The sequence below is a fragment of the Pleurodeles waltl genome, chromosome 2_2 (assembly GCF_031143425.1).
Source record: "Pleurodeles waltl isolate 20211129_DDA chromosome 2_2, aPleWal1.hap1.20221129, whole genome shotgun sequence".
Classification (NCBI taxonomy): domain Eukaryota; kingdom Metazoa; phylum Chordata; class Amphibia; order Caudata; family Salamandridae; genus Pleurodeles; species Pleurodeles waltl.
In genome coordinates, this window is record NC_090439.1 from 60,672,704 (window position 1) to 60,692,245 (window position 19,542).

The window sequence follows — 19,542 nt, forward strand, 5'->3', positions numbered from 1 at the left end:
GGGGAAGGTGCGTTCCGTGGTCTCCAGGTACAACATCGCGGTACAGCGGACTGGCGGCAGACCCCCACCTCCTCCCCCACAACTAACAACATGGGAGGAGCAGGTCTTGACCATTATGCATCCTGAGGGCCTCGGAGGAGTCGGTGGAGGAATGGACTCTGGTAAGTCAAATCTTAACTATCATATCCCCCAACCTACCTGCATGCTATCACAGACCCCCACCCTCACCCCCTCCCCTATCACGCCAACTCCTCACATATGTACTACTAACACAAACCACCCATCCCAACACCAAGCCCTGCATGACATAACAAAGCATGGACACCCCTCACTAAAGCTTGCCCACTGCACATACCCATAACACCCCCCCAACCATCATCACACAAGCCCCCACACAGGAATGCTAGCACTGGGGTACACGCTCACCCACCCATTGCACACCATGACACACACAGATGCAATAATCATGCTTTTACACCCCTGCAGGACCACTACCCAACGTCACCAGACAGGAGTGTCCAGACATCTCTACCCCACCCACAGAAGAGGCCCACAGTGATGACAGCAGCTCTGTCCAACTGGATCCAGATAGGCCTCGGGACAGTCGGTTCCCTACACCCAGTCACAGGCCACCACAGACCTTCCACCATCTGGTTACACCAGCACAGCACCCACCCAGTGGGCCCATACCTCTGTACCTAGGACACGTCAATCAGCTGTGTGTCCACCACTTCAGGGAACTCAGGAAAACCCACCACCCCAACAACAACAGGGACCTGGGGGCAGTGGTGTTGGGCACACGGTCCAGGGGATGGAGGCCCAGGAACACAGGGGAACTGGGAGGGCTGCTGTGCGACAGGAGGCGGACAGTCCAAGGGAACCCACTCTCCACGAGGCCCTCTCCTCCATCATGGGAGCCTACCACCACTCCCAGGAGACGATGGCAACGGTACTGGCCAAGTTTCAGGAGACCCAGCGCCTGCAGGAGGAACAGTATTTGGGCTTCAGGGAGGAACTCAGGACCATCAGCACCGCCCTGGGCACCATCGTAGGGGTGATGAACGAGATACTGAACACCAGGAGGGACACCGTGGCACCGTGGGCCAAGGCGCCCCTGACACTAGCATGGACGAAGAACTGCCCACCACCTCCGCCGGCGCTAGTGGACAGGAGGCACTGCCACAGGACCACCACACCAGCACCCCACCCCCTGAAGACGGAGAACCACCCCGCAAGCGGTCCCTGAGATCCAGGAACAGGACAGAGCACAATGCCAAGACCCCCGCCAAGAAATGAGACCACCCTGATTGTTATCCCACTGTCCCACTTTGTAACCCTGTCCATATTGGAACTGCCCCAGCTCCACTTCCTATGCCCATATGGGCAGTGCACCTGTGAGACTAATAGACTGGACTCTGCCATGGACATTCCTCCACCATCACCCCTCACCATTTTACCACCCTCCCATATTTAGCACTTCAATAAACACCGTTGAAGCACAAAACAATCTGGAGTCAGTCTGTGATTTTGAAAATGTGTATTAGCAATGAGAGTGACAAAATCCGTTCTCAAATGTAATGTCAACATACCTATGTCACACATCTCAAGTCCAAGAGGAATGTAAGCAGATGACACACGTTGGTAACCACACCTGTGAAACCGTAATGGAAATGTACAACTCAGTTACCATATACTGGTTGAAATCGACAGACAGGATAGAGGTAGAAGTGGGAAAGTATTTGTAGTAGGCAGGAATGTGTTCTCACCTGTGTGTCACTGGAAATATTGCTGGATAACTGAGTCCCTGTTGTCAATGTCTTCTTCCTCTGCTTCCTCCTCATCACTGTCCACAGGCTCCACAGCTGCCACAAAACCGTCCTCTGGACCATCCTCCTGCAGAAAAGGCACCTGGCGTCGCAAAGCCAGATTGTGAAGCATGCAGCAGGCGATGATGATCTGGCACACCTTCCTTGGTGAGTAGAATAGGGAACCACCTGTCATATGGAGGCACCTGAACCTGGCCTTCAGGAGGCCGAAGGTGCGTTCGATCACCCTCCTTGTCCGCCCATGGGCCTCATTGTAGCGTTCCTCTGCCCTGGTCCTGGGATTCCTCACTGGGGTCAGTAGCCATGACAGGTTGGGGTAACCAGAGTCCCCTAATAGCCACATACGGTGCCTCTGGAGTTGACCCATCACATAAGGGATGCTGCTATTCCGCAGGATGTAGGCATCATGCACAGAGCCAGGGAACATAGCATTTACCTGGGAGATGTACTTGTCTGCCAAACACACCATCTGCACATTCATGGAATGATAACTCTTCCGGTTCCTGTACACCTGTTCACTCCTGTGGGGGGGGGACCAGAGCTACATGGGTGCCATCAATAGCACCTATGATGTTGGGGATATGTCCAAGGGCATAGAAGTCACCTTTCATTGTAGCCAAATCCTCCACCTGAGGGAAAACGATGTAGCTCCTTACGTGTTTCAGCAGGGCAGACAACAATCTGACAACACATTGGAAAACATAGGCTGGGACATCTCTGATGCCATGGCCACTGTTGTTTGAAATGACCCACTTGCAAGGAAATTGAGCACTGATAGCACCTGCACTTCAGGGGGTATTTCTGTGGGATGGCGGATTGGTGAGATCAGGTCTGGCTCCAACTGGGTACACTGTTCCTGGATTGTGGCACGGTCAAACCTGTAGGTGATGATCAAATGTCGCTCCTCCATTGTTAACAGGTCCACCAGCGGTCGGTACACCGGAGGATTCCGCCATCTCCTCAAATGTCCCAGCTGACGGTGCCTAAGAATGACAACAGCGACCACAGAGTCAACAAATTCCCAGGTATGTACTCAAAGCTACACAGAACACGACACCAAATACAAAACTCTTCCTGTATGTGTGTTGAGTGTAGGACTAGGTATGTGTGACGCAGTAGTAAATGAAGCCATGTGGGCCCCTGAAATGGCAGCTGCCTGACCTCTAAACTGGGACAATGGGATGTGAGGTATCTGCGCTGGCATTGTACACCGTCGCGGTTGGCTGTCGTAGACCGCGGCGCAATGCTGCATTGGTTTACATTGAACCCTATGGGTCCCAAGAGCCAATGATGAAGTGCGCCGGCGGTGATGATACGCACCACCACGGACGTCACCGCCGCGGACGTGACTGCCATTTTCTATCTGTTCAATCACTCGATACCTGATCTTCGACAGGAGAGGACCTACACTGCAAGTGCTGCTTTGACCTCGGTCTGGAAGAGATAATGGGTCGTGCGTCTGCTGAAAGGGCCCCTGCCTTCACTGCACAGGAGTTGGAGAAGCTCGTGGACGGGGTCCTCCCCCAGTACACGCTACTCTACGGTCCTCCAGATCAACAGGTAAGTACACATGGAGCAAATTGTATATGCTATGCCTGTGTGGAGAGGGCTAGTTGTAAGAAGGAAGGGACCACAGTTCTGCGTGCATGAAGGACTGTGAATGCATGTGCCACATGGCAAGGGTAGGGATGTGGGCCACTCACTTTGACGGTGCAGTTGGTAATGACTTCTCTTCTTCCCCTGTACATGTCATGTAGGTCAGCGCCCACCAGAAGAAGGATGTTTGGCGTGCCATCGCCAAGGACGTCCGGATCCTGGGGGTCCACCACAGACGGAGCACCCACTGCTGTAAAAGATAGGAGGACATTCGCCGTTGGAGCAAGAAGACGGCGGAGGCTCAGCTGGGGATGGCCTCCCAACGTGGGAGGGGTGCCCGTCGAACCATGACCCTCCTGATGTTCTGGATCCTGGTGGTGGCCTACCCTGAGTTGGATGGGCGCTTGAGGGCATCACAGCAGACACAAGGGGGTGAGTACAACATCATTCTGCGGACTTTGCATGCAGTGAAGGTGTCTGGGTGGGAGAGGAGGGCTGTGGGTTCCCCTAGGCCAGGGTGAGTTCCGTAGGCTAGGCCCCTCCGTAATGCAGGCCATGTGGCACTCCACCCCACCTCTGTAGAGTGGCAAGTACAGGTATACATGCCCCTGTGTCATCTATGTGTGCTGATGTCCACCATAGCCATGTAGGACATATCACAGGAACTACATCTGTAGAGCCCAACAGCGCGGAGTAGTGCAGGGGGCTGCTGTGTCTGTATTGTCCGCCAATGGTAGCGGTAAGCCATGCACTCAACCTGTCTTTCTTCTGTCATTCCCCCCCCCCCTTTTTGTGCTCTCCCTGTTCTTGAGTGCATCAGCATCATCAGGCGGAGTTACAGTGGCACCGGAGCATGAGGGAGCTGCATACCACATGGCCATGGAGGGTCACACCACGGACTCGGAATACACCAGTGGGATGGAGGGCGAGGGGTGCTTCCCAGCGGTCACAGGATCAGCAGCCAGCGACACAGACTCGTCCTCCGATGGGAGCTCCCTTGTGGTGGCGGCAAAATCTGTGCCCCCCACTTCTACAGGTACAGCCGCCACCCCCCTACCAGCACCGCCCTCCCAGCAGCCCCTGAGCCTTCGCCCCATGCCCGCTCACCCAGGAGGGTGGGCATCACCTTCGCCCCAGGCACCTCAGCCCCTGCCCCTGTCACCTCTGCTGCCCTCAGTGAGGAGGCCATTGACATCCTCAGGTCACTTACTGTTGGGCAGTCTACCATTTTGAATGCCATCCAGAGTGTAGAAAGGGAATTGCAACACACAAATGCATTCCTGGAGGGCATTCATTCTGGTCAGGCTTCCCTTCATCGAACCCTGCAAACTCTGGCCTCAGCACTGATGGCAGCCATTGTCCCTGTCTCTAGCCTCCCCCTCCAACTTCCTCCACCCAGACCCAATCCCCTTTACCCCAGCCTATCCCAAGCACACCATCAGACCAGCCTGCACACATCTCAACACACAAGGGAAGCTCAGGCAAACATAGGCACCACACATCCCACAGGCACTCAAGCAAGCATCACACACATACAGACACAGCAACATCCATTGCCTCCACTGTGTCCCCCTCCTCGTCGTCTCCCTCCTCCCTCCCAGTGTCGTCTACACTCTCACCTTCATACACTACCACTACAGCCACTAGGTCCCGCACCAGCACACCCACCACCACACCCCGCTCACCTGCACTCACCACCCCCACTCCCATTTACACGTCCCCTGTGTCCTCTCCCAGTGTGTCTGTGACGCCCCCTTCCAAAGTACACAAACGCAGGCACACACCCACCCAACATACATCCACCTCACGACAGCCTCCAGCGCATGCACCTGCACCCAAAGCCACAAAAGTTACACCTCCTACAACCACCTCCTCTTCCTCCACTCCCAGACCCCCTCCAGCTACCCGTCCCAGTGGACCTAAGAAACTTTTCCTGACCAAGCTTGACCTCTTTCCCACCCCCCCTCCAATTCATAGGTCCCGTACTAGCACCTCAGCCAAAAAATCGCCGGTACCAGTGGTGCCTGTTAGAGGTATGTGGAGTGCACCGGGCACCAGGGCAGCCAGTGTGACACAGAGCCACAGCACAGCCAGTCCCCCCCTGTGAAGCACCAGAAGTTGGACAGTGCCCGGCGGGAGTGGGGGAAGGCTCCAGCCAGCAAAGCCACTCACAAGGCTCCCGGGGGGAGTGTCCACTCAGCTGTGGGCTGTGACTCCTCCGAAGGTGGGGAAGGGGCAGAAGAAATCGCCAAAGTCTGGGAAGCGCAGCACGGCGGAGAAGACCGCCATCATCCCCCCTGCCCAGGAGGCCAACGCCAGACCCATCGTCACTGGCCAGGAGGCCTCCGCCAGAGTCAGTACCCAGGAGGGCAGCTCCATCATCACTGGCCAGGAGGCCACCACCAGATTCAGTGCCCAGGAGGGCAGCCCCATCGTCACTGGCCAGGAGGCCACCGCCAGAGTCAGTGCCCAGGAGGGCAGCCCGATCGTCACTGGCCAGGAGGCCACCGCCAGAGTCAGTGCCCAGGAGGGCAACCCCATCGTCACTGGCCAGGAGGCCACCGCCAGAGTCAGTGCCCAGGAGGCCACCGCCAGCCACAGCCCAGCTGCCCAGGAGGGCCACGGCAGCCACAGCCCAGCTGCCCAATGACGGACCGCCAGCCCCAGCCCAGCTGGGCAATGAAGGACCGCCATGGCAAACACCGCTGAACAGGGCAAGCACCGCTGAGCAGGGCAAAGACCACCATGGCAAGCACCGCTGAACAGGTCAAAGACCGCTGAACAGGGCAAGGACTGCCAACTCAAGCACCGCTAGCCCTTGTGCGGCAGGGGCAGTGATGGAACTGGGACCGTCACGGGGAGAGTGATGCACTCTGGGCACCAGTCCCCATCCAGAATCAGTGGAGACATATATCCACTCCATCTGTCCTTAACAGGATGAAGCACTCTGGGCACCAGTCCCCCTCCAGAACCAGTGGAGACATGCATCCACTCCTTCTGTCCTTAACAGGATGAAGCACTCTGGGCACCAGTCCCCCTCCAGAACTAGTGGAGACATGCATCCACTCCGTCTGTCCTTCACAGGATGAAGCACTCTGGGCACCAGTCCCCCTCCAGAACCAGTGGAGACTGTTATCCACTTGAGAGACTGTGGCTTTGCACTCCCCAGGATGGTACAGTGGGCAAACCACCCACTGGAGACTTAAGAGTCTGTGGCTTTGCACTCCCTAGGATGGTACAGTGGGCAAACCACCCTCTGTAGAGACTCGAGAGACTGTGGCTTTGCACTCCCCAGGATGGTACAGTGGGCAACCCACCCATTGTAGAGACTTGAGAGACTGTGGCTTTGCACTCCCCAGGATGGTACAGTGGGCAAACCACCCACTGTAGAGACTTGAGAGACTGTGGCTTTGCACTCCCCAGGATTGTACAGTGGGCAAACCACCCACTGTAGAGACTTGAGAGACTGTGGCTTTGCACTCCCCAGGATGGTACAGTGGGCAACCCACCCACTGCAGAGACTTGAGAGACTGTGGTTTTGCACTCCCCAGGATGGTACAGTGGGCAAACCACCCACTGCAGAGACTTGAGAGACTGTGGCTTTGCACTCCCCAGGATGGTACAGTGGGCAAACCACCCACTGCAGAGACTTGAGAGACCGTGGCTTTGCACTCCCCAGGATGGTACAGTGGGCAAACCACCCACTGTAGAGACTTGTGAGACTGTGGCTTTGCACTCCCCAGGATACATCAATGGGCATGGAGCCCCCTCGTGGATCTGGCGTGGTGCACTCATCCGGCTGTGGTGCCCCCCTTCCCTTCCCCCTGAGGTGCCTGTTGTATTTCTATCTGATGTCCCGGCAGTGTTCTCTCCGTTTTGATCAGGTATCTGATGTGGGCCTCGCCCATGCATTTTGGGCTCAGTGGTCCACGGACAATGAATGGTGCATTACCTGCACTACTAATCGTGATGTATATTTTGTTGAATGTGTACATATATCTGTATATATTTGGTTACTGTATTTTGATATATTACAATGGTTGAAGTTGTTTCCTTTTGTCTTTGCATTCTTCCGGGGGGGGTTGGGGGTTGTTACTGTAATGTTTGGATATGCATTGGTGTGTGTGTTGTAGTGGGTGAGGGTCGGGGTAGGGGTGGGGGTGTTGCGTGTGTGTGTCCCTGACTTTTGCCTCCCCCTCCCCTATGTCGTAGGTGCAGTACTCACCGTTGTCTTCGGCGCCAGCGTTGATGATGGTGGTATAGGAGCAGTAAGACTATCGCAGGGAGAATTTGGAGTTCCGGTTCCATGGTGTCCTCCTTCCTTGTGGAGTGTGTAGAGGTGAGCGTTTTCCCTTTGAAATGGCTGATTCCGCCGTGTTTTTATCCACGGTGAATCCGCCCTGGAAAAGGTGGCGGATTGGTACGTTGTGATACTGTGGGCGGTACATTGTCTTCCGCCTGTCTGTTGGCGGTGACCACCAAGCTGTTTGTCTGTACCGCCGTGGCGGTCGGACTGTTAAAGTGGCTGTCTATGTTGGCGGTTTCGCCACGGTCATAATCCCATTTTTTTACCTCCGGCCTGTTTGCGGTCTTACTGCCGCTTTAACACCGTCCGCCAGGGTTGTAATGACCCCTTTGTCTTTTAAATGTGGTTATTTTTTTTACAGATTTTATGAATTATCTGAGTATGCCAAAGGTAAGGTTCCTTTAGGTCAAATTTTATTTATGTCAAATTGAGATTGGGGATCTTACCTACCACTTCGTTCACTGCCTTGTGGAGGAGTAATGTTAACTCCTCCAACCTCTGCCCTGTGGGTTGTTTGACTGTGGAGAACGATGAGCACCTCTTGTTTTTCTGTGGTGCTTACACCAAACAGCATGCTTACTGGATCAAGTACTATAGCTACGCAATATGCCTTTGTTCAAAGGCCCTAATAAGCTCCTATCTCATGGAATATTTCATATTTCAATGTTTTATTGTATTGAGTTGGTTCTGTTTTCTCATGTTCGATATTGATGTTTTTATGTGTACCTTTATTTTATTTTTACTGAAATAAAGTTAAATGATGATGATAATTACTATCAGCCCTCCAGAGAGCAATGGAGCCCATTCAGACTCTAAACCTTGTATTATCAGTGTAATTGAAAACAATGGAAACCTTGGACTTCACTAACCTTAACCAAGGAAATTGTATAGATGTTGGGAAGAGTTTGATAAAGGGAAGACTCCTGTGGGGCCTCCACATGTGAAATGATGAAAGCATTCAGGATGGAGTGGGAGAGTATGTCAATGCTCTGGAGATGATGATGACGATCAATACCATAGAGTCCGTGTAGCAACCAGAACTATCTTGGTTCAGTGTGAAGGAAGAAAACCTGCTTGTGGTGAGCAAAGTAATAACTGAGTATAAAGACAGCTAAACAACTTATATGAACTATGTATTCAATCAAGTTGGAAGGAAAAGTCAACAAGGAAATTGGTTTCTCATTATAGGAATAGTTGTGTCAACTTTAGGAATTTTTTAAAAAATGGTGTTACAAATAATCCTTTCTAAAACTTCGATGGTGATGGTGGTAAATTTGATAGCAGTAGTTTTGGTGGTGGTCCTGGTGGTGGTGAGAATGGTGATTTGTGGTAATGGTGGTGGTGTTGGGTGTGGTAATGGTGGTTGCAGAAGTGGTCTTCGTAAAAGGTATAGTATTAATGGTCATGTTTGTTGTGGGGTGGTCTTTGCAATGGTGGCCATTTGGTAATGTTTGAGGTAGAAATGGTATTGATAGTGACTATTGCAATAGGGATGGTGGTAATGGTGGTAGTAGTATGGCAATGGTGGTAATGTTGCTGGTGGTAATGTTGGTTGTGGCATTAATGGTTGTGGTGATACAAATTGTGGTTATCAAAAAGTAGATTATCAATTTGGAAAAGGGGGTACCATTACCAATGCAATAAATATACCCTGGTTAGGCTCCAACGCAGTTCTCATTTAGACTGTGATCAAACCTTGGTAACTGTGACACAAGTAGTAGGCAATTCTTCAGACAAAGTTCTGTTAAGTTCAAGCCATACCAACAATTTAGAAGTCAATACAGAAATACAATATAATTTACAAGCCTTTTCAGAAAAATGTAGAAATATTTCATAAGCAAAAAGACATCAAAATAATCAAACTCTCCAAAATGAGAGATATTAATTTTTATGAATATTAATTTTTAAAGTTTTAAGATGGAAAGTGCTTAGAAAAAGTAAACAACCAATGAAAAAGAGTGGTTCATGGTCTATCAGGACAAAACGCACAATTGCAGGCAGACTGTAATGAAGCAGAGGTTGAGAACACCAAGCTGCCCACCTTGCCAAAGTTTTTTCCTAGGGGACTTACGGCCTAATTATATGTTTGGTGGTTTGACTGTCAGCCTGCTGTGGTGGTGGTCTGGGAAATGTCACCAAGTCAGCAGCATCCTGACTGCTGTATTATGACGTTCCTGCAATTGAAATGAGCTGGAAGCCAATGACAGCCATTTTACGGTACCTCCAGCCACGCGGGCATACTGTTTCCTTGCATTCTGTTGTGCAAGTGAAACATTGTGTGTACCCAACCAGAAGCCTTTGGAGGGCACTACCTGAGCAACTGCTATATTCAGAGTGGCACAATCAACCTAGAGCCATTTATTCAGCTCATTGCCTGCCTTTGCACCTACTCTCGCATGGTGGGGTCCCCGCCAGGAACAGGTCTGCAGAAAGGCAGGCAATAATTGGGTGGGCAGTGAGCTGGGTGGGACATCCCCCATGGACTGCCTCTGCTGCCCCAGTAGCACAAATGTCAGTGGCGGCAGCGGTCCTGAGGCACTGTTATCCCCAAATCATAATCTCATGGGACCATGCCTATTTTTATGGAGTCATGACCCATTTAAGTGAGAGAAGTTGATATCTATGTACAGTAGTTGTGCTATGTTTTTAATGTGTGTATAAAGAGCTGTCCAGGGGTACACTGCATGCGTATCACATAAAAGATGGCACACAGTTTGTGCATCCCTAGGGGAACACTTGAAAGTGGATACATGGGGTCCCATTGGACCCCTTTTAGAGTCGGAGTGGGTAAAAAAATTCACTTCACTTGCAGACTTGGTGGAATTCGGGACCTCCACACTACAGGTCTAACATGGACTTCCCTTTAAATTCTGCCATGTGGTGTGTGGTAGAATTGTTTTCCATTGGCATGGGCAAGACTTGTTTTGGCATGCGCTGGTGAGGACCACAATACATTTTGACCACTAGCGAGCACGTGTGAGATTTCACACCCACTAGCGCGGCTTCCAGCTGTCACAGCACCTTCTGGCATCTTTCTCAGGACACTGGCGATCATGAGTGACTGTGGCTGACCCACAAGTACATTCTCTACTCAGAAAGCAGCAAAATATGCTGGAAAAGATGTTTTTGAGTTGATATTCTACTCCAGCGGACTGTTCAAGTTGTTTTTTTGAGTGCAAAAAGCATTTTATTTTTCAACAGTAAGGAGGTGCCTCAGAGACTCCAACTTCCTGTTCTGTTCAGCAGGCTTCTCCCAGTACTTTGTCCATCTCTTGGTCACTTTTCACTTGGCTTTTGATGTCAGATGATCACTCGCTTTGTCTGCTGCATCATTAGATTTAAGGACCTTGGGGCTCATTTACTAAGGAGTAGTCTAGGGCGGCACTGTGCCAAATTTGGCAGCACTGAGTCATTTTAGAAAATCAGAGATGCGCTGTATTTAATACGTTACAGTGCATCACTGTGTTTTCCCTAGCACTGGCACTAAAGTTAACTGCCTAGCCCCAACGCAGGCACCCTTGCATCATAGTGCAACGGTGCTTGCAGTGCAGGGAATGATTGTTTATGTGCAGGAAGGTGTCCATTCCTGCACATAAACAATCAATAATAGCAATTTGTTAGTCCTATGTGTGTTGACAATGCAGTACACATAGGTGTAGCAAATCGTCATTATTTAATGATTGCCTTTGTGCAGGAAAGAAACCTTCCTGCACATAAGCAATCATTTATTGCGTTTTTCTTTTCCTATGTGTGCTGCAAAATGCAGCACACATATGAAACGCAAAAGGAGGAGAAATACAAGTGTTTCTCTTGATTGCGCAATGCTAACACCACCCCTGGGGTGGCATTAGTTTTTGAGAATGCCTTAGGTTTACGGATCCTCATAAATCTGGGTCATTATCAAAATGCAATGGGTGTTGCAGTGGAACGCCCACAGCAACACCCATTGCATGTCTCTTTCATGCAAAGTGATGAGTGTAAAGGGGCTTTACTTACAAAGCAGTGGTAAGCCACATCTGTCTTAGCGCCACTTTGTAAATATGGGCCAAGGCAAGCGCCAACAGAACGTTGGTAAAAGTGATGTTCCGGTGGCACAATACCCTTGTAAATGAGGTCCTTTGTTTTTGTGATATTACAGGTAAGTTCGAACACTACGGTATAAGAGTATTGTTTGTTTGATATAGGGCATGCACTAGTATTTCGTTGTACTTTCATTCGATTTTTAAATTTGACTGGCATTGTGGTGGTTGGCCTGAAGTTAGAGTAGGGACCTAATTATTTTTTTTCATTTCATTTTTCATCTTTTGTAAAGGAAAATGTTGCACAGTTCAGTACATTTTCTCCATGTTTGTTACATTTGCAATGTTCATTCATTTTTATTATGTGGCCTAGTTAGACATCAGTCCATCTGGCCATTAGGCAAGTACTAGTCATCAGTGCATGAAAGAACTGTTTTTTTGGTATATGTTGTTTTAATCATTTAGGGCAGGGATAGCTTTGGACTAAGTTAAAAATGTGGGTTATATTTTGTATTTCATGTATTTTTCTACAGAAAGTGTATAGTTGGGAAAATATTTGATGCCTTGGAAGGATGTGTGTTGTTGTAAATTTTCTGTAGCTCAGTTAATTTTAATTTTTGCTATTGATAAATTAATGGTAGTGTTTTCTTCAGTGTTACCATTCCTCCTTTGTCTGGCCACTGTGTCTGTGACTATATCTGATGTAGGCCATCATTTGACTTTGTTCTTCATGCCATGTGGCCAGGAGGCATTTTGTGTAGTCAATATTCATAGGCCTGAATGTGTTCTTTGTTTTACATACCTCCTTGCTTGATGGTTTACCATGTGGCTGGTGGCATTTTGTGTAGCCAGCCAGTGTGCTTTTGACATAGGCCTGTATGTGTTCTTTGGTGTGGCCATGTGTGGTAACGTGTGTAGACTTATGTTCCCACTATATCCTGTAACTATGTGGTGTTCTGTTACCATGAGAGCTCCATATCCTTGTTAGCAAGAATGTCCTTGGAATATAGAATGTGTGGTGACATAATATGAATCTTATACAGTTGGCAGTGGGGGTTAGACGTCTTTCCGGCAGGATGGGGCTTCAATATGTCCTACCTAACCTTTAATAAATAGTTCTTCTCTCAACTATTGATGGTGTTACCTTCCTCTGTTACCTCATCATGCTTCCTTGCTTGTTATTTTTGTTTGACTATGTGGCTGTGGCTATTTTGTGTAGCCAGGCAGTGTGCTTTTGCCATAGACCTGCATGTGTTCTTGTTCTGTGCATGCCTCCTTGCTTGCTGTTGTTGTTTGACCATGTGGCCATTTTGTATCGCCAGCAAGTGTATTTTTATCTTAGGCCTGCAGGTGTTCTTTGTTGTGGGCATGCCTAGTTGCATGCTGTGTTTAGTTGACCAAGTGGCTGTCACCCATTTTGTGTAGCCAGCCATTGTGCTTTTGACATAGGCCTGCTTGTGTTCTTTGCTGTTGCCAAGCCTCCTTGCTTGCTATTGTTGTTTGCTCATGTGTCTGCCTGCCATTTTGTGCAGCCGGGCAGTGTGCTTTTGCCATAGGCTAGCATGTGTTCCTTGTTCTCCATGCCTCCTTGCTTGCTGTTGTTGCTTGACCATGTGTCTGTCTGCCATTTTGTGCAGCTAGTTAATATGCTTTTGCCATAGGCATGCACATATTCTTTGGTTTACATGGCTCCTTGTTTGTGGTTGTTAGTTGGTTGACCATGTAGCCGGTGGCCATTTTGTGTAGCCACTAACTATCCAGTGTGCTTTTGCTGTAGGGCTGCATGTGTTCTTTGTTGTGATCATGCCTTTGTGCTTGCTGTTGTTGGTTGACCATGTGGCTTGCGGCCATTTTGTGAAGCCAGCCAGTGTGCTTAGCCATGGGCCTATGTGTGTTCTTTGTCGTGGCCATGCCTTCATTTATGCTGCTGCTTTTTGAGCATGTGGTCAGTGGCCATTTTGTGTAGGCATTCACAGGTTTGCATGTGTTCTTTGTTCTCCATGCCTCCTTGCTTGCTGTTGTTGTTTGAATATGTGGCTGCCCACCATTTTGTGCAGTCACCCTCTATTCCAGGTTTCATAGCCATTTTCCAGGGATATTTATAGGAGAGGGCTATAGCTTTTTTCTTGTACTTTTCCCTGATATCAAGTTAATATTATGCTTAAGGGCCATTGTAGTATAAGTAGTATATGATGATGGACAGTGTTTCATATTTGGTGCATTTTCTTTCATTTTTCAGCTACACCCCCTTCCATCCTAAAGGGTTTCTCAAATGCCCATAATACACCAGCAATACATTTTTATTCATTTATTATTTTCTTTTTAAAGTGTTGTATTTTTGATCATTATAGCTGTTTTTTATTTGTTACTTTCTTATGTTTTATTTTTTGTATTTTGTATTTTGCCTCCATCCATCCACCCTTTGCCTGGCATAGCCACACAGCCACACAACAGCATTGATTTTTTAAGTAATAATCAATTTTCTCATGGACCCCCTTCCTGTCAGAGTAGGTGGACATACCAGAAACATTTGTTTTCAAAGGATTATTCTATTTCCCCTGGGCTCTCTTGCCTGCCATAGGAACACACCATCCTTCATTTTCTGAGGATTATTCAATTTTCCCATGTACCTCCCTGACTGCCACTGGTGTGCCCCTTAGAATAGATGCATATAAAGCAAATAGGTACATCTGTATCCTGATTGGAACTTAAATATTATGTTAAGTCTGCATTTGGAATTTGGAAAGGATACACGATTGTTAGTTATTTAGGATAATAACTTAAATAACACACCACACTAAATTATATTGTATTTGTCTATACTAATTAAAACTTCATCATTACCACATTTCACTAAATAGTCTTCTTGATTGTTTGCTTTCAGGTGCACAAGAGAAATTACCCATAGTACTGCCAGACAGAAGACCCGTACAAAGTGGCGTTACCACACATGTGATGTGAGTCCTCCAATCTCTTCTGCATGTGCATCTAAGTGCCATTGCCCAATGACAGTTTCAAGGTGGCCCCGATGAAAGGTGCTGCCAAGAAAGTGGCCAGTGAGAAGAAGCCACTTTCTATCATTGGCATGCAGACCAAAACATTTTTCCGGAAAGTTGCACCTGCCTCACTGGCCTCTGGGGAGCTAGCCGAGAGCAGTGATCCCACATTAACAGCAGGACCCAGGCCTAAGTCCAAGCCCATATCTGTCAGTGAGGCAGCAATGGAAATCATTGCGACACCAATGAGCAGTGACTTTGAATTGAATTTGTCTCTTTCGCTAAGTGGTACCCAATTATAGCAGGATAGGACAACAGCAATAGCCATCAGTAGATCTTCCTGAAGTAGGAGCAGAACAGGAGGGTGAGCTTACTGCTGAGAAAGAAATAACTTTTAGAACCTTTGGCTTCCAAATCTCCAGCAAGAAAAAGGAAGGGTACTCCACTACCTTCTGCAAGCCCTCCTTCTGATGATCTGGACATGGATAGGACCCCGGCTGAGTCCAAGACATACCAGGAGGGGCAAGGAAAACTGAAAGTTTGTGAAAGCCTTAGAATTATGGAACAGGACGAGAAGGATGATGAACCAGTCACTGGCATGGAAGATGGCCCAGAGGGGACCTCCATCACCCCTTCTACCCAACCTGCTCCAAGGGATGGGGCACTGGTACCAACACCACCGCCAGCACCAGCTCCTATGTTTGTAAAGCCGCTGCTGAAACCTGAATCCACCACTACCTCGGTAGAAGTACGCACTGTAGCGAGGCAATAATTAACTCATCATCTACCTAAAGTTGTTCTTCAGGCATTGGCTCTGGCAAATTAAGAAAGTTCTCCTCACCAGTTTGGGTGTACTTTACGATTAGCAAATAGGAGGATAATATTGTAATATGCTCTATTTGCCACATGAGTGTTTGTCGAGGTAAACCGGGTTCAGGCTATGGTACCAGAGGTCAAACAACCCATAGGAAAAAAACATCACACAATCCAATGGGAAAAGCACCATAAAAATTGCTGCAGGTTGTGGTGGTGAAGATGAGGAGAGGGGAATCAACTTTGATCACGTTCGAAGGTGAAAAAGATGAGGAAGAAGAGGGTGACATCTTCACGTAAAGCAGACCTATCCTGAGCAATGCACAAGTATCACCCGCATCAGCAACCTCGAAATGCCATAAGAGTCAGATGGACACATCACACCATACAGTGAGAGCTCCAAGACATACACTGAGTCCACCATCTCCCACTTCTCAGAAGTCGCCTTCGTCACTGGCACCAAAAAAGAAGAAAATGCAGTTTACTATCACAGGCATGTTTAAGCAGGAGGAGCCCAGTAAATGCAACCACTCAAAGGCACTTTTGTATTATGGGAAGCTGGCTAAAACCGTAATGCAGGAGCTCTCTTTTTCTTTTGTGGAAGGAGTGGAATTTTTAGAATTTGTGGTAGCCATCTGCCTGAAATGGAAGGTTCCCACTCAGACCTATTTTGCCAGAGTTGCTGTTCTAGCGCATCATCACGATGTGCTGCAATTGGTCAGACAGGCTTTGCAGCAGAGTGCTGATTACACTATCCAGCTGACGACAGCCATGTGGACCAGTTGTCAAGCAACTTATTACATGTGTATCACTGCACACTGGATTTCTTTTGTGGGGGTTAGGCAACAGATATCTACAGGTCTCAGCACTGAAGACACTTTTAAGGGCTCTCAGCATCACGCAACAGTAGCCATGTTCGCCATGGAGAAATCCCATGCAGCTGCAAATATAGTGGACGATTTTCACAGCAAGGTATTGGAATGGTTCTGACCCAGAAGTCTCAGAATTTCATTTGTTGCCACAGACAATGACAGTAATATAGTTAAGGCCTTGGCAGATGGTGGCTATTTCAGGGTCCTGTGTTTGGCACATTGCATCAACATCGCTGTGCTGGACTTTCTAAAAAAAGAAGACATATTTATCAAAATACTGACCATCTGGAGAAGAATCTGCATTCATTTCAGCCATTCTTTTAAAGCTTGGAAGCAGTTGAGGATCATTTAGCATGCTAATAGTGTACCAGTTAAATCCCTCATACAAGAATTGTCAACACATTGGAACTCGACCTATTGCATGTTGCAACATCTTTTTTAGCCATACAGATAGATCAATGACTTAGTCATTCGAAGAGAAGGGGATGCAACTGGGAACAGCATGACCATGTATTTAGACAAATGTAACCTAGTCAAATGCTTGACACTTACGCTACTTTCTTTGAGGTTTTCACACATGAAGTCAGTAAAGGGGACAGTATGATAGGCCAAGCTATCCCATTTTTGCATCTTCTATGGGGCCTGTTTAAAAAGGTCTTCCAAAGGTTCATTGGTGTGAATGAAAACCCAAAAGCACATGGTTGAGAACTTTATCCATCATTTGACTGTTAGTATAGGATGCAAAGAGATATTGTGTTGTCCAAAGAGTACATCTGTGCCAAAATACTTGACCCATGGTACAAAAAAAATACAGTCCACTTTCATTGCTTTTTCAGAGGGGGATGTTTCACAATACAAGACGTGGATTGTTGAGGAAGCTAGATACCTGGAAGAAGACTGGCTGGAAATTAGAGTCCCACTCCTGGGTTCAAGTTCTAGAGTGCTGTCTTCAACGTCCAGAGAGGGAAATCCTGTCATCTCACAGCAGCCAGCGCCAGCAGCAACAATAACAATGGAAACAGAAGAACTGGCCCCAACCTGTGCATTGGCTTGAATTCAGGTGCCAGGTTTTAAATCCAGTGCAGAAGCAAAGGCAAAACGCAAAAGAGGTTGAGCATGTGGCAGCCCCAGTGACCATTCAGAGAGTGTTCCAGGAGTTTGTGAATGATCCAAAAGTGGTATATGTACATCAAAACCCATTGGTGTATTGGTATGAGAATATGCACAAGTGGCCAGAGTGCAGCAGGCTGGCAGTATCTGGCTTGCCCGGTGGCCAGTGTGTCTGCTGAGCATGTGTTCAGTGCAGCTGGAGCTGTTGTCTTGGTGAGAAGGACCAGTCTCTCACCTCAAAACGTGGACAGATTGACCATGATCAAAATTGAACCAACACTTCATTCCACACAATAACACTGTTCATAAAATACCACAAGAGGAGGAGGATGGGGGTAATTGGCAAGATTGGAGTGTGTTAGCTGACCAACTTCTGGGTGAACCACCAGATTATGAGGATGAACTCTACTTCCCTGACCAAGCAGGCCACCAGGGCACCGTAGAACTTTTAAATTATTATATCTTCTAACCAATTTGCTAATAAAAGGATATAGCTAGTGTCATATTATGTTTGTGTCTGCTTGTGCAGCCCCACAAATTTTAGGCACAAGTATGGCCGGATTGGAGTTGGACCGGTGTGCAGTGAAGAAACCTTTCCATTCCCTTCAAGACATTGGAGACAAATCCTGCATCCTTCCCATGCCTATCCTTTTTTTCATCACCTAGCAGAAGATCATTTGATTTACAAAACTGCCAAATTTCAATTTGTTGCTTGCATCAAAGAGGAGATACAATTGTGTACCTATCAATCAATCAATCATTTTTTGTAAAGTGCAGCTTCTCACCTGTGAGTGTTTCAAGGTGCTGGGGGATGGGAGGGACCTCATCCTAAGACCCATGTCTTGAGGTTCTTCCTGAAGATGGTGAGAGACGGGCTTTGTCTGAGGTGCAGAGGAAGGCTATTCAAGCTTTTTGCTGCAGTGTAGGTCAAGGATCATCCCCGACAGTGGTTTTGCGGATGCGAGGGATGGTGGCAAGGGCCACCTGGGCAGAGTGGAGGGATCTGGTTGGGGTGTTGAAGAAGACATGGTGTTTCAGGTAGGCTGGTCCTGCATTGTGTATGGCCTTGTATGTGTGGGTGAGAAACTTAAAAGGTGATTTGCTTCTCAACTGGTGGCCATTGGAGGGTCCTCGGGTGTTGGGAGATGTGTTCTCGGCGAGGGAAGTACAGAATGTGTCTGGTGGCATCGCTCTAGATGAGTTGCAGTTTTTTTATGTTTCTAGTTGAAGTGTCGGCTTAGAGGGCGATGCCTTAGTCCAGTTTGCTAGTGACTAAGGTGTGGGCGACTGTCCTGCGACAGTCTGCTGGGATCCATCCGAAGATCTTCCAAAGTTTGCGGAGTGTGTGCCAGCTACCACTGTGCTTGGATTGGAAGAGGTAACTATTGCGCCCGTGAGTAATGATATATTATTGAGTGATTGTGAGTGATGATTAATGTGGTGGCAGACAATGAGGGAGGGTATTCACCTAATTTGTGAACTTGATTTCAATTATTTGCAATGTTTAGGGCCTGATGGGCGATCCTTTTTCCTGAAGGTGATATGCACTTTCACACTTAGCAATATTTACTTGCAGTGTCCACTCCTTTTTTTCTGGTTCTTCAGAGGCCAGACCAGTCAGTTTAGTTAACAAACACAAATTGACACAAAATACTTAAATTAGATTTTTCTTCTTGTTCTGTGGCAGTGCACTACATGTCTAGCTTGCTCAGTTCAGAATGTAGTTAGACTTATTCTTTACTCTGCGTCAGGAGGAGGATGGAAGGACTCGGGTTAGGACTACCTCAACAGCCAAAAGAAGGAAGTTATGGACTTCAAAAGGAAACCATGATGATGATAACTCTAAGGCCTAGTGCTCAGCTCTGTGGACTGGAGAGAGGTGTGTTGATTTGGGAAATGCTTCAGAGTGTATGTGCTAGCTCAAATGTGAAACTCCTCTTATGTGGTTGTGGTCGGGGCCACATCACCACATGATGCATGCACTTAGATAAATGTTATGATAAT